The 13,957-nt window shown below is 44.0% G+C and overlaps 1 protein-coding gene across 3 annotated transcripts in view; it reads left to right on the forward strand.

Annotated features, from left to right (window-relative positions):
• Positions 1 to 1,036: 1,036 nt before the first annotated feature.
• The window catches only part of CTCF (CCCTC-binding factor), a 49,316-nt gene continuing 36,395 nt past the window's right edge, over positions 1,037 to 13,957 (forward strand). Inside the window, exons 1-3 of one of the 3 annotated variants that reach the window (XM_060000276.1) lie at positions 1,038 to 1,258; positions 6,241 to 6,357; positions 7,674 to 7,786. The gene's annotated coding sequence lies outside the window, so the exon portion shown is untranslated. Of the gene's footprint in view, positions 1,259 to 6,240; positions 6,358 to 7,673; positions 7,787 to 13,957 lie in introns of all 3 variants that reach the window. The other 2 variants (XM_060000277.1, XM_060000275.1) reach the window with 2 other exon arrangements.

Here is a 13,957-nt window from a genome sequence, read left to right on the forward strand (position 1 = left end):
GGTAAGGGAGTTGAGAATACAGTCCTGAGTCAGATTACCATAAGTATCAAAGACTCTCCTCCCTGAGCCACCAGAACATCTTCCAGTCAGTCTTCAGGGAATTTTACCGCTGGTTGGGTAGAGTCCGCAGGTGCATCTCAGGGAGGGGGAGGGGCGACCGCACTGTGAGGGGCTGAAGGACCCCGCCCACAAAGAGCTCAACAGCTCTCGGGCAAAAACAAGAAATGTACGTTTATAAAATACACAACTACGCCGCTCCAAATACAGAAAGTCCTTTTGGCAAAAGACTGCTATGATCGTATAAAAGCATCAAGTCTGGCCTTCTTCTGGCCTCTCCGGGCTGAGATGGCCTGGGCACACCAGAAAGCCCTCGCCCTCTTCTCTCACACCCGGTATTAGGAGGCCCTCTTGTAGGGGGGAGAGATCCCGCAAAACCGCGGGGCAAGGACAGCCCTGCTTGCCGTGGCTCGCAGGCGCTGGATTGCTTCTGAGGAGCCGGGAGCGAGAAGGGACCCGCCCGGCCTTACCCGGTGGCGGGCTGCGGAGCTGCGCTCGGAGGGCGGGTCCGGCCCTGCTAGGGAGGAGACTGGGGCGGGGCCCCAACAGGGGTCCCGCCCAAGAACCGCCTCAGCCCCACCGCCTAGCCCCACCGCCTAGCCCCGCGCGCGCTTCCTCCAAACACCCTACCCCCCGACCCCCTCCCTTACGGATTCAGAGCGGGTGACTGCAGCTAAGGAACCAGGTCAACCGGGCCGGGATCCTGGACCGCCCAGAGGCGACTGCCTCCGCCCAGGAAGCCCCACCCAGCGGGAGCCCGGACCTCGGGCTCCCTAAGAACCCACGCGCGACCGGTCGAGGGCGCGTGCGGCGTGACGCGACCCGCAGCGCGTCCCGTGACGCCATCGCGCCCGCTTTTGAAAGTTGGCGCCCGGGGCCGCCTCCCATGCTGCCCTGCGCCAACCCCTCCCCTCACCTTTCCTCCCCCGCCCTCCACTCGTCGCCCGACCGGCCCCCCCACCCGTCCCTTCCCTTATCAGCACCCGCGGCCCCGGCAGCGCCGACGCAGGCGCACTGCACCGCGCCGCCGCCATTTTGTGTCCGAGTCTGTGGAGCGATTAAACCGTGCGCGGAGCTGCTTCTTTGGCGGCAGCGGCGGTGGCGGTAGCCGGTGCGGGTGCGCGGAGCTGGCTGGGGACGCCGGGTGGCCGGAGCGGTGGAGCGGCGGCGGAGCGAGCGCTGCGGGGGGTGTGGCGCGGAGGTAAGGGGGCCCCGGGTGGAGGAGGTTTCGCGGGCCGCCTCTAGGTGTCACGATGGGGCCGCTCCGGTCGGCGCTGGCTGTAGCCCGGCGCCAGCGCCGCCGCCGGGGGGTGTTTGTCTCCCTCTACCGTCCCTGCTGCGGCGCGGCCGCCGCCATTGCCCGTCGCCGCCGCGGCCCGGCTGCCCCCCCCCACCCCGTCCGCCCGCTCGATCGCTCGCTAGGCCTCCCTCCTACGGCGCGCTAGGCCTCCGGCGGTGGCACCGACAGAGGCCCGCGCGCTGGCGACTCCATTTTCCTTCCTTTGTCTCTGCCCTCGAGGCCAGCTCTTGGCCCGACCGATCACCCGGCCGCGGCCCGCCCTCTGCCCTCCGCCCCTCCCGCCATGGGTGGCCTCAGCCGAGAGGCGATCTCCGCTCCCCGGCTTCCGCGCCCGCCTCGCTCAAGTGTCGACACCCAGCCACCGCGCGCGCAGCCAGGTCTCCATGCAGTATGGGTGTCGGGCCCTTGCCGACGCCTCTCGGGCTGCCCATCCTCCAGCCTGCCCAGTCCCGGAACCTACCCTGCGGCCTTGCGAGCGTCCCCCGCCGCCCGGCTGCTCCGCGGTCGCTCCTAGTCCGCGCGTCGCCGCCGCTGGTCTCCGTCTCCACCGAGTGGCGCAGGCGGCGCTGCTGCGGCTGCGAGTAGAGGGACCCCAGAGCTGCCGAGAGCTCCCTCTGCAAGGCTGGCTGAGCTGCTCGCGCCTCGACGCCGCCTGAGCGGGCGGGGGGACGCGCGCTCGCCGCCCCCGCCGAGCCCCACTGCGCCCCCAAACTAGCGCCCGGGCTCCTCGCCCGACCCGACCGGTGCGGCCCCCCCACGGTGGGCGGAAAGGACACGAGTTCCACAAGTTTTTCTCGAGCCAGGGTCGGATTCCCCTTGCAGTGATAGGAGCCTGACTTTGTGCGCTAAGAGATCTCAAAGGGATCAAAACTTAATTTCATTATGATCTCAAGTGACGTGACAGATTCCTGAATTCGGGATTATGGGCTGGCTAAATTGGTTCAGGCAACTCTTGAGTTTCCGTCTCGCTTTAAAACGTCCTGACGCTAACTTACTACAGTATTTAGTACCTGATGCTTTTAGGGCTAGGCGAAGGCAGTTTTGCCCCGGGATTGTGCAACCCGATCTAAAGCGCCAGTAGGGCAGAATGAATTTATTCTTGACTCCACTGGTAATTTGCCCATATGCTGAAATATGAGGGATGATGTTGTAATTAAATCCTGGGTCACTAGTTGCAGTTGGTTTATAAATATCTACGCGTAATGTAACTACTTTTTAGTAGCTGACTTCCTGCAGCCCTGAGTTCAGCAATAAGTAAACATTCGCATATGTAGCGTTTTCCTGCTTTCTTTGAGTTTACATCAAATAGGAAAGTTAAAATTCCAGGTCCCCTTTAGGTGGCAAAAGAAGTTAAACAGGGAATGTATGTTAAATTTATTCTGTCCTTAAGTTCTCTTGCATCATTAAAAAGCTTCCTGTCGAATTGCCAGTTTTTTCTTTTCCCTCAAATATTCTAGTACCTTAATACAATATCGTGCAGCACTTGATGTATCAACTGGGGTTGCTTTGGAGAGAGGAAAGTCTTGATTAAATAGCGGGGAGGGGGAGTGGGGAGGCTATGTTAAGTTTATGAGGATATTAAAACAGCCTGGTGCTAAGCAAAATTGACCGGTCTACTGTGTGTAATCTCTATCTGTAGGATTCTGCAGCAAATGCCTCCATAGGGGAGTGTTTTCAACATTACTTTTTTGAACCCTACAAAAATGTTCCTTCTCCCTCTCCTCCATAATAAAGTTGCCCTAAGTAACTAAATGCAGTAGTGTTGATGGAGCATCAGGCTTGAGAATAGAACCATGCTTAATTGTCTAAAACATTGGTCCATTTGTGTAATTTTTGGCATTCTTGTAATTTTCAGTTTTACTTTCCTTTTGAAATTATGGATGGCAGGTGGCATGTTTTACATATTAAAATAAGGTCCACACGGGTTAAAATCCAGCGGGTCTGTAGTTGAGTCAGGAGGAAAGCTTGTTTTCCCAGTAGCACTGTGCTCCATAGACCATGTTTTGCTTCTTGATTTCAGTTGTGCCATGTACAGCCATCAACTTCTTGGTCTTACACATCGTTTATGTCTTTTTTTTTTAATACTCTATTTATTTATTTATGTATGTATGTGTATGTGTATGGCTGTGTTGGGTCTTCCTTGCTGTGCGTGGGCTTTCTCTAGTTGTCGCGACGGCGGGGGGGCTACTCTTCGTTGCCGTGCGCAGGCTTCTCATTGTGGTGGCTTCTCTTGTGTGGGCTCGGTAGTTGTGACACATGGGCTTAGTTGCTTCACGGCATGCGGGATCTTTCTGGACCAGAGCTCGAGCCCGTGTCCCCTGCATTGGCAGGTGGACTCCTAACCACCGCGCCACCAGGGAAGTCCCCTATATGTCGTTTTAATGGTATAGATCTTGTCTACAGAGTTGCTGTCCTTTAAGATTTCCTGTATGCCAGGATTCATACTTTGTTTGTTTTGGCTGCACCGTGCACCATGCGGGATCTTAGTTTCCTGACCAGAGATAGAACCCGGAGATCTAACTGGTGCCCCCTGCATTGGGAGTGCAGAGTCTTTTTTTTTTTTTTCTTTTTAAGAGTCTTAACCACCGGACCACCAGGGAAGTCCCCTTTGTTTTTATTGGAAAACTAAGTTTACAGAGAGAATAAATTCAGGACATAAGTTTACCCAAAGAAACTTAAATCACTAGTATGAGGAAGATTACAACAGGAATGATTACCTACCTAGGAAAATACTGCTTATTTAAGAGTAGCTGGTAAACATAGGAAAATACTGCTTATTTAAGAGTAGCTGTAGGGCTTCCCTGGTGGCGCAGTGGTTGAGAGTCCGCCTGACAGTGCAGAGGACGCGGGTTCGTGCCCCAGTCCGGGAAGATCCCACATTGCCGCGGAGCTCCTGGGCCCGTGAGCCATGGCCGCTGAGCCTGCGCGTCCGGAGCCTGTGCTCAGCAATGGGAGAGGCCACAACAGTGAGAGGCCCGTGTACTGCAAAAAAAAAAAAAAAAAACAGTAGCTGTAAAAGTTATCTGTAGGGATCCATTCAACCAACTTAAAATTTAGGAGCTGTAAAAGTTAGCCTTAATATGCATTCAAATTTTAAGAGCTTTAGGATTTTGCTTTAAAGGACATAGAAAAAATGAGGGCACCCACCAAGGACTTCTCTGAGTGGCTTGGGGAGTTCCTTGGGAGTGGCAGAAGCCACCTGTGGCTGACTAGGGCCCTGAGGCAGAGCCTTGCAGAGTGGTGCCTGCTGGCAGAATGTTCCTCCAGAGGCTGTTTTTTTGCTTCAGGGATGCTACTGGCATCAAATTCACTCTACATTAACTACTTTATAGGCTGTATTTCATTTTTTTAAACCAGAAACCTAGTTGACCATCTGTCTAACTTGCTTACCTATCTTGGTTTCAGACGACTAGAGGCTTTTTTGCCAAAAATTAGGTCCCTCTTCAAACAAGTAGGATTTGTCATAATTTAATGCTTTGAGAAAGTATACAGGTTTAGAAAGAACAATAATGGCAAGTAATGTATAACTTTGAAGACCATGGTTCACAATTATATGTGTAAATTTGGCATACCATATATATTTTTTAAAACATCCCCAAACTTTCTCTAGTTGTTGTCTTCATATCTTCCCTGGAAGTACCTTTGTGCATTTTCTCAGTGTTTAGTATTTGAATGCAAAGATATGGCATTGCATATAGACTGCTAACATATACCCCAAGAATAGTGATTTTTCCACACTTGATCTTATTTTAGTCACCCATCAGTTTTCAGGGGCATAAAATTTCATTCCTTTTGACGCACATTAGTGACAATATATGGACTCCAATACAAAAGTGTTTCGTGGACTAAATGCACTAATTCTCTTATGTTGTTATAAATTGCCTTTTCAACAGAGGAGACTTTTCTTTACCTTCATCTGGTAAAGTATTATATCAGTTTAGTTTTGTGGGCTTTAGTTATGAGATGGGTTCCCTCTTAATTACCTCATATGCCAAATTCTTTGGAAATGCTTAAATTTAGCTCTTTCATTTCATTTGGGAGTTTCTCCCCCCCACCCCCTGCCACGGAGTTAAGTACCACTCTACCATTGCCTGAAGCCTGACAGTCCATTTATTTGTATTTTAGGGAGAGAATTGTCAGGTAACAATATGACCTAAAAGTATTTTGTTATCTGTCTAAAAAAAGATATTTCGTTGCTGTGCTTCTAGGATTTTCAAAGGTCAGTAGTGAAAGCTCCCCCCGTAGTTATCTTATTACATGAAAAATACAGTCTTTACTTGTGGTTTAAACTAACTTAATCAGTAAAACCACTACTTGCTGAAGATAAGGAAATAAACTGTTAAAGGAGTATTACTGCATCTGTAAGAATTAATTTTTTGGTAGTTTAACTGTATTTACATTATTTGGTTGCAAGGTCACAATGGGGTGCTATTTTGATAATCAGAAATCTTCAGTTCTTTATATATTTAGCAAATGTTTAAAAAAATAAGTAAAGGGGGCTTCCCTGGTGGTGCAGTGGTTGAGAGTCCGCCTGCCAATGCAGGGGACATGGGTTCGTGCCCCGGTCCAGGAAGATCCCACATGCCGCAGAGCGGCTGGGCCCGTGAGCCATGGCTGCTGAGCCTGCGCGTCCGGAGCCTGTGCTCAGCAACGGGAGAGGCCTGCGTACTGTAAAAAATTAAAATTAAAAAAAAAAAATAAGTGAAGGTTTTATTATTGACTTGATAGACATTTACAGCATGTCAATTAGTAATGTGACATTTTAGCAAGTATATTGTTTCCCAATTTTATTAGTCTTCCTCTTGCCATCATTTTGCTTTTCATACTGTATCTGCATTTGTGTGTGTTTGGTGTTCATAAAATGATTTGTGCTTCTATTTTAGAATGATCACAGACCTGGGGCCAAAGAACAAGATGCAGTAGTAGACAGATTGCTGACCAGAGGCTTGAGGGCTGAGTTCTGTCTTCCCTGCTCAAACTGACTTTGCAGCCACGGAGAGGTAAATGCTGTTTCCATTTCTTGGTCTTAAAAATAGGAGTAATAAGACCTTCCTGGGGTTGGAGGATTTGCTGGATCATTCTTGGGTATAGGAGATACAGGACAGTGGGTGATTGAGGGCATACAAGCTTTATATTCAGGCAGTACTCCATTTGAAACTCTGCGTGCACTGTTGTATTACTAGCTGGGTGACACTGGGCAAATTACTTAACCTTTCTACTCCTACAGCCCTTATTTGTGAGAATAATACCAGTTAAAGAGACTATTCTCGGAGTTGATGAGAATGTGTATAAAGCATCAAGTACCATTCTGAGTACGTACACAGAAAGACACAAGGATATGGTGGCTGCTTTTCTGTAGAAACCCAAAATACATTCCAAATATACGTTTCATTCAACCCAAATATACATTCCAAAATGTATATTTTGACTCTTGGCAAATGACCTCAGAAGTCCAGGGCTTGTGGCAATTTGTAATTTTGATGAGGAACAGATGGAATCCTATTATTGGGGAAGCTGGTATCCTAGATAAAAATTGTCTCACTTAATTTGAGTTAACCTAGCTGATAACCCATGTTTGCTTCATAGTGTTACAGTCATTATAAATAATTTTTTTAAAAACATTTGAAAGGGTCACTTAAAATTTACTTTAGCCTACAATTTCTGCTATGAAATATAATGAACAGTATAGGGAACTTGAAACAGGCCTCTCATAAATGTCAGAGTCTACTGGGCTTTGGGATTTCATTAACAATAAAGTAGGGTTCTAGGTGTGAAAATCATCTCTTCTCAGGCTACCAGGAAGAACATCTTGCTTATCCCCTAAAAAATGTGAAAATAGTTTAATTGCACTTGTGTAATGGCGAAAAGGAGTGTAAAAGTGAGGGTTACAAATGCTGAGTTAGATAAGCTTATATGAATGAATCATCTAAATGACTATTAAGATTTTTCTCACAAGCTGTGCCTGGAAAATAGAGAGGAGGAAGGGAACAGGAGTGAAAGCTCTTCTCTTCTTCAACTCTGTTTTCCAAGTGGGCAGCTTGGTACCTCGATAGATATGAAGGACAAGATGTATGTGCTAGTATTCTGTCGCTCCAGAAATAACTTGTGCCCTGCAGGTTGTTTTAATGTTGACACACAGTGCATACTAATGAGCTGCTGAAAAGAGAAACAATACTGATTTGAAAAGTTATTGAGAAAACTAGCCTTAAGAATTTGGGGAATGGGGTTGTAAGAACATTTTGGTCACTTTTAAGTGTTATGACTAGTTTAATTGTTTAGATCCCTGGTTCTCAAACTGGGATATGAATACCCTTAGGGTACAAAGTGGTATGATTCCCGGGTACTTGAAGCCACAAGATAAACATGACCCATCTTCTTGGAGCTTCAATTGTGCTCACTGAGGGGGCGGTGAGTTAAGTAATTTAACTGGTAAGTAATTACAAATTTTCTTACATTAAAGCAGATGTATATTTTAGGAGAAGTATGTGAACTCTATGACTATCTAAGATAACACAGGTCTTCAACAAAATAGGGCACGAGTGCTTGGGAGTGGGAAGCCCTATTTGTATAGGTACTACAGTGCAAACATTTGAGAAGCAGTACTTTCAAGCTATGTAACAGCTCTACCATCCAGCTCCTTACTTTGTCCCCTGGAGTATCTACTGTGGACTATAGAAGTTAAATTGTATTAAATGGAGCTTGTTTGCTTGTATGCATGTTACTACACATGCCCAACATGAACAAGAGCTCTTTGCAGATTGGTAGACAGTTCTAGATGGCTGGACCAAGTCATCAAGACCATTCCAATGATATAAGAATTATAATTTAAAAGAAAAGCAGCAGTAATGAGCAAAATCAGGTCTAAAACTGTAAATTCTATAAAACAGAATTTTGAAAACAAATGTCACATTAACTGAAGCATAATTAACAATTTATACTGGTTTTTGTACCCTCCCCCCCGCCCCCATTCAGGTTAGTCAGAGTCATAATAAAATGGCTAAATCCTAAGCTATGGACCTTATGACTCCTAAAATAATTATTTGAAAGCATCTATTCTTAACTGTTTTGTGTGTTTTACAGTTTCTAAGTATTGTTACTAGAGTATTGCTCTTAATGTAAATGGCACTTAAGAATTACATTTTCTGTATTGATAATGCCTGCTCTTTGAACACAGGTTTTATATTTGAACCTAACTGGTTCTAGATATACTGAAGTGTGACTTTCTGTGAAATGATGTAAATTGGATCAACTCAGATGTGCTCTAAATACCTGCAATATTTATTTATTGAGCACTTTTAATGTGCTCATTCCATCCTTTGAACACTTGCCTTTCTACTTTGTGCCAGGGAGTGCATTAGGTACTGGGGATTTCAAGATGAGTAAGAAAAGGTTCCTTTTCCTGAGGGTCTTAAGTAGAGTATGGGGTAAGAGATCTATAGATAAGTGTTGTCAGTGCTCTGATAAAACTATGTTCAGGGTGCAGGGAGGATGGTCAGTTACAGAAGTTAGTGAAAGGTGTTGGGAAAGGCTTTCTGGAGGAGAGACCCTGATCTAGGTGTATCAGGAAATACAAAGGAAGCATAAAATTAGATTTTAATCTTACTAGGGCACCAAGGCTTAGCCAGTGTGCAGCTTAATAGCTGTGGCAAGTTCATTAAGGGTTACTTCCTTGTCCCTTCCTTCCCATTTGTAAAATGATATATCTACTGTATTGGAGGCTTATGACAGTTAAATGTAGTATCGTTAGGGGGAAATATATACAATTGGCCCTTGAACAATGTGGGCTTGAACTGCTTGGTCCACTTATACACAGATTTTTTTCCCCCCATAGTAAATACTACGGTACTAGTAAATACTAAGGTGCTACAACCCACAGTTGGCTGAATCCACTAATGAGGGTGTGGTGTATATGGAGGGCTGACTATAAATTAAACTTGGATTTTAAACTACATGGAAGTTCAGCTCTCCCTTAAACCCCATGTTCTTTGAGAGTCAGCTGTGTGTTTGTAACTAACTATAATGTGCTACATAGGGGTAAAGCGATGATCTTTACACTTTAGCAATAGTTGGTCATTGTATATATTTTGCATTAAATCGAATAGTGATGACCACCAGAGAGTACAAAAGTTAAGTGAACTTAAGTGGGACTTATCAGGAAGTTGATCAGAAATATATTGAGCAGTAGACAAATGGATAAGTAAACAGGATCAAATCCCATGTTGGGAGTGATGTTCGACAACCACTAAAAAAAAGCTGATTGGGAAGACTATTAACCAGCAAAATGCTTATGAGAAGTTTTTGTTTTTGTTTTTTAATATAGTACATGGTGGGGGGAGGGGTAGGCAGGGAATTGGATGAAGGCAGTCAAAAGATACAAACTTCCATTTATAAGATACATAAGTACTTATGTATAAGATACATAAGCACTTAGGGTGCTTATATGTGCAAGGTGATAAGTATAATTAACAACTGCTGTATGTTATATATGAAAGTTAAGAGTAAATCCTGAGTCTCATCATGGAGAAAAATATTTTTTTCTATTTCTTTAATTTTATATTTGTATGAAATGATGGATGTTCACTAAACTTACTGTGGTAAATATTTCATGACGTATGTAAGTCAAATCATATGCTGTACACCTTGAACTTATTAAAATGCTATACATCAATTATACCTAAGTAAAACTGGAAGAAAAAAATTAAAATATGGTACAAAAAATTGTTATGGAAGAAAAGTAAAGAAAAACTCAAACAGTAATAACCTGGCATATAGCAAGAGCTTGTTTGAATGAATGAATGCCAAGGAAAAAAAGACTAAATGGATAGGCATCAAAACACTAGTCAGAACAAAATAAACTAGTAGTGTGAGGGTGGTTAGGTTTGGGGTGACTTTTCTTGGTTTTCTGTAGTTTTATAACATAGTTATTTTATAATGCAAATAGGTTTTTTTTCTCAGAATTATCAAAATTTAGGAGTAACAATATTCAACAATAGAGGACTAATTAAATTATAATACACCTATTTACAGATAGTCCTCTGTATCTGCAGATTCAACCAAATGTGATAAAGAGGGACCATTATACTGTGCCATTTTATATATAAGGGACTTGAGCATCCACAGATTTTGGGTATCTGGCCAGGGCTGGGAGGTGTCCTAGAGCCAATTCCCTGTGGATACCCAGGGACAACTGTAATAGAATGTCAAGCAACCATTTTATTACATCTAGAAATATATTGAAATGGAGAGGGATTTGAGACATGCTACATAAAGAAAGCAGATTATCAAATAGTATGCACAATGTGATTTCGTGTGAGAGTAAATACGTGTATATATGGGGAGGGGACTGGATATAAACCAGCATGTTTATGTAAAATGTATAAGTTCATATTCTTGCTTATCAGAGTTTTCTCCTATTATCTGTATTGTATAATTTTTAAAGGGAAAAAGGAATACGATACAATAGGAAGTAGTACTGAAGCTTTCCAATAAGTATAAAGAAATAATAAAAGTATTTTTGCCTAGTAAAGTTAGGCTCGAGAGCCTTGCAGGAACAGTTGCAAAAGTGCAGGCAGGTGGAGGGCACTGGCAGCCATGTATCTGCCCAAGTGTTAGAGGGAATTGAGGTTGCAGTGACAATTCTTAAAACTTTCCTTAAATTTGGTCTTAAACTTTTTTTGTATCATTCGAGTAATGTTTAGTTTCATTCTTTGGTAGAGTCTAACAATTGTAGAATTATACTAGAACCTAACGAACCTTTTACTCTTTTCCCTAGAGGTAAACACTATTAATAGTTTGGTGTGTTTCCTTTCGGTTTTTTCCTCCACTTTTGTAAATGGGCATGTACATACGGTACAGTTTTTAAAACAACATGTAGGGCTTCCCTGGTGGCGTAGTGGTTGAGAGTCCGCCTGCTGATGCAGGGGACACGGGTTCGTTCCCCAGTCCGGGAAGATCCCACATGCAGCGGAGTGGCTAGGCCCGTGAGCCATGGCCACTGAGTCTGTGTGTCCGGAGCCTGTGCTCCACAACGGGAGAGACCACAACAGTGAGAGGCCCGCGTACCGCAAAAACAACAACAACAACAACAACATGTAATTGTGCAAGTATTCTGTGACTACCACATTCAATACAAGGACATGAGAGGAAATGTTTCAAACAGTACAAAATGATAATAGTGAAAAGTAATAACTTCCCCCTGCCTCTCATCCCTCAGTTTTCTTCCCCAGAGGTAATAAATATTACCAATTTTTCATATATCCTTCCAGAGAAAATTCTACATATATATAAACATGTGTTTATGTATCTTTTTTTAAAAAAACACAAATGGTAGCATACTATACACATTGTTCTGGACATTTGAGTTGTTTTCGATCTTTTGCTGTTAGAGAAAGATGCTAAAATAATTATCCTTCTTGCATACAGCTCTTTGGGCACATGTACTAGTGTATCTGTACGATAAATTCATAGACATTGAACTGCTTATATATTCCTAGAAGAGAGAGTGGCATGTACAAAGGCCCAGAGGCAAGAGAAAAGAAACCTAGGACGTTCTGGATACTGAAAGCAGTGACTAGAGCAGAGTGGATGAGGCTGGATGCAGATCTGCTGATAGGGCCTTGAAGGACCCTGTAGGCCCAGTGAAAGGGTTTAGACTTCAGCCTAAGAGTTTTAGCATGGGAGGTTTCAGAAGGGAAGTCTCCTTGCTGATAATGAATTTATATTTTAGAAATCTATGGCCACTGTGTAAAAAATGGGTGGTAATGGAGCAAGAGGGAAAGCAGGGAAACTAGTCAGGAGGCCATCGCACTTGGCCAGGCAAGATATAATGTCGGCCTGACTTAAGGTAGGGGATCTCAACAGAATTGCTGTTTGTCTAGTTTTGTTGTATTTTTTGTTTTGTTTTGTTAAACTAAGCTGGAATCCTATCCTGTGTCCTCTTTTGTAACCTTTTTTCATGTTATATGTTATGAACATTTTCCTTGTTAGATACCCTATGTTACCTCAAATTACTGGGAACATACTTCCTTATTGCTAAATGTTAAGCTTTCTAAACTATTCCTTGTTGTTGGCCTTAGCTGTTTGCCTCTAATACTTCATGTCTCCTTATTCCCCATGGTTTGAATTATTTCTAAAATAAGAGTAAATTGACCTTGAATGAAAGCCAAGTTAATTGTAAATTTGAGTGCATAGACTTTAATCTATTCAGAATCCTATCAAGTATATAGCTATAGCTCTAAACATTTTTCACACAAATTAAATCCTGTGTTTCTTATTTTGAAAGAGGTAGGTGATACACTAGCTTCCCCAACAAGGAAGGAGGAAATAGAGTCCTAAAATGTCCTAGATGGGTGAGGGCTTTTGAAGAAAAGAGCAGACAGATATCTTGATGCTTTGTGTGCAGTGGGGAGGGCGGGGGGGGGGGGAATTATACCCTGACTTAGAGCAGCCTTTCTAGTTTAAAATATACCCTAATGGAGCAGGGGGAGAGCCAGTCTGGTAGACTATCTTTTTTTTTTTTTGGCTGCTTTGGGTCTTAGTTGCAGCACGCGGGATCTTCATTGTGGCGCTTGGGCTTCTCTCCAGTTGCAGAGCGTGGGCTCAGTAGTGTGACACATGGGCTTAGTTGCCCCGCAGCATGTGGCATCTTAGTTCCCCGACCAGGGATCGAACCCATGTCCCCTGCATTGGAAAGCAGATTCTTTTTTCTTTTTTTAATTAATTTATTTATTTTATTTATTTTTGGCTGTGTTGGGTCTTCGTTGCTGCGCGTGGGCTTTCTCTAGTTGAGGTGACCGGGGGCTACACTTTGTTGCGGAGCACGGGCTCTAGGCGTGCGGGCTTCAGTAGTTGTGGCTTGCAGGCTCAGTCGTTGTGGCTTGCAGGCTCTAGAGCGCAGGCTCAGTAGTTGTGGCGCACGGGCTTCGTTGCTCCGCGGCATGTGGGACCTTCCCGGACCAGAGCTCAAACCCATGTCCCCTGCATTGGCAGGCGGAAGTAGGAAGCCCCCAGCCTACTACTTTTTAGATAAACTCTGGTATTACAAAACTCTGGTATAGCATAATCACTGTCACAAATTGTTAAGTGTGTGCAAGATACTATACATTCACAGAAGTATGGTGCAGAACTATAATAATAGAGGACACCCTAATTGTTTTTAGTATTTCTTATGTTTCTGTTTTATTTGTATCTTACAGCTTTCTACTTCTGTTTAAAATCTTTTTGTTGTAGGTATATGTTGAGACTATAAAATAGTAGTGACTTGGTTTCCTGTTGGGAATAAATTTTATTATGTAATACATTTTTTACTTTCCAGCTCCTTGGCGGACAAGGCCTTTGATCCTTCTTTTGTCTTGTCTTTTGAGTATTTGATTAAGCTTTTGTCTGTATTTCTTTTTTTTTAACATCTTTATTGGAGTATAATTGCTTTACAATGGTGTGTTAGTTTCTGCTTTATAACAAAGTCAATCAGTTATATATATACATATGTTCCCATATCTCTTCCCTCTTGCGTCTCCCTCCCTCCCACCCTCCCTATCCCACCCCTCTAGGTGGTCACAAAGCACTGAGCTGATCTCCCTGTGCTATGCGGCTGCTTCCCAC

The sequence above is a fragment of the Delphinus delphis genome, chromosome 20, assembly GCF_949987515.2.
Source record: "Delphinus delphis chromosome 20, mDelDel1.2, whole genome shotgun sequence".
Lineage (NCBI taxonomy): Eukaryota > Metazoa > Chordata > Mammalia > Artiodactyla > Delphinidae > Delphinus > Delphinus delphis.